This window comes from Taudactylus pleione, unplaced genomic scaffold, assembly GCF_031769625.1.
Source record: "Taudactylus pleione unplaced genomic scaffold, aTauple2 ptg001220l, whole genome shotgun sequence".
In the NCBI taxonomy this organism is placed as follows: Eukaryota; Metazoa; Chordata; class Amphibia; order Anura; family Myobatrachidae; genus Taudactylus; species Taudactylus pleione.
Genome location: NW_028285620.1, coordinates 350,238 through 352,648, shown reverse-complemented (window position 1 = coordinate 352,648; position 2,411 = coordinate 350,238).

The following is a 2,411-nucleotide window of genomic DNA, read 5'->3' as shown; positions in this document are numbered from 1 at the left end:
TATGCTCAAGCTTCTTATTCACTTCTTATTTATGCTCCAGCTTCTTTTTCACTTCTTATTCATTTTCCAGCTTCTTATTCATTTCCTATTCATTTTACAGCTTCTTATTCACTTCTTATTCATTTTACAGCTTCTTATTCATTTCTTATTCATTTTATAGCTTCTTATTCATTTCTTATTCATTTTACAGCTTCTTATTCACTTCTTATTCATTTTCCGGCTTCTTATTCACTTCTTATTCATTTTACAGCTTCTTATTCATTTCCTATTCATTTTACAGCTTCTTATTCACTTCTTATTCATTTTACAGCTTCTTATTCATTTCCTATTCATTTTACAGCTTCTTAATCACTTCTTTTTCATTTTGCAGCTTCTTATTCACTTCTTATTCATTTTATGGCTTCTTATTCACTTCTTATTCATTTTACAGCTTCTTATTCATTTCCTATTCATTTTACAGCTTCTTATTCATTTCTTATTCATTTTATAGCTTCTTATTCATTTCTTATTCATTTTACAGCTTCTTATTCACTTCTTATTCATTTTATGGCTTCTTATTCACTTCTTATTCATTTTCCGGCTTCTTATTCACTTCTTATTCATTTTACAGCTTCTTATTCATTTCCTATTCATTTTACAGCTTCTTATTCACTTCTTATTCATTTTACAGCTTCTTATTCATTTCCTATTCATTTGCAGCTTCTTAATCACTTCTTTTTCATTTTGCAGCTTCTTATTCACTTCTTATTCATTTTATGGCTTCTTATTCACTTCTTTTTCATTTTACAGCTTCTTATTCATTTCCTATTCATTTTACAGCTTCTTATTCACTTCTTATTCATTTTACAGCTTCTTATTCATTTCCTATTCATTTTACAGCTTTTTATTCATTTCTTATTCATTTTACAGCTTCTTATTAATTTCTTATTCATTTTACAGTTTTTATTCACTTCTTAATCATTTTCCAGCTTCTTTTTCACTTCTTATTCATTTTCCAGCTTCTTATTCATTTCCTATTCATTTTACAGCTTCTTATTCACTTCTTATTCATTTAACAGCTTCTTATTCACTTCTTTTTCATTTTATGGCTTCTTATTCACTTCTTATTCATTTTCCAGCTTCTTATTTATTTCCTAATCATTTTACAGCTTCTTATTCACTTCTTATTCATTTTACAGCTTTTTATTCACTTCTCATTAATTGTCCAGCTTGTTATTAATTTCTTATTGATTTTACAGCTTTTTATTCACTTTTTATTCATTTTGCAGCTTCTTTTTACCTTCTTATTTGTTTTCCAGCTTCTTATTCATTTCCTATTCATTTTACAGCTTCTTATTCACTTCTTATTCATTTTACAGCTTCTTATTCACTTCTTTTTCATTTTATGGCTTCTTATTCACTTCTTATTCATTTTCCAGCTTCTTATTCATTTCTTATTCATTTTACAGCTTCTTATTCACTTCTTATTCATTTTACAGCTTTTTATTCACTTCTTATTCATTTTCTCAGCTTCTTCTTCATTTCTTATTCATTTTACAGCTTCTTATTCATTTCTTATTCATTTTACAGCATTTTTTTCACTTCTTATTCATTTTACAGCTTCTTTTTCACCTCTTATTAATTTTACAGCTTCTTATTCATTTCCTATTCATTTTACAGCTTCTTATTTACTTCTTAGTCATTTTACAGCTTCTTATTCACTTCTTATTCATTTTATGGCTTCTTATTCACTTCTTATTCATTTTCCAGCTTCTTATTCATTTCCTATTCATTTTACAGCTTCTTATTCACTTCTTATTCATTTTCCAGCTTCTCATTCATTTCCTGTTAATTTTACAGCTTCTTATTCACTTCTTATTCATATTTCAGCATCTTATTAACTTCATATTCATTTTCCAGCTTCTTCTTCATTTCTTATTCATTTTCCAGCTTCTTATTCACTTCTTATTCTTTTTCCAGCTTCTTATTCATTTCTTATTCATTTTACAGCTTCTTATTCTCTTCTTATTCATTTTACAGCTTCTTATTCACTTCTTATTCATTTTCCAGCTTCTTATTAACTTCTTTTTCATTTAACAGCTTCTTATTCATTTCTTATTCATTTTCCAGCTTCTTATTCACTTCTTATTCATTTTACAGCTTTTTATTCACTTTTTATTAATTGTCCAGCTTCTTATTAATTTCTTATTGATTTTACAGCTTTTTATTCACTTCTTATTCATTTTCCAGCTTCTTTTTCACTTCTTATTCATTTTCCAGCTTCTTATTCATTTCTTATTCATTTTACAGCTTCTTATTCACTTCTTATTCATTTTACAGCTTTTTATTCACTTCTTATTCATTTTACATCTTCTTATTCATTTCTTATTCATTTTACAGCATTTTTTTCACTTCTTATTCATTTTCTCAGC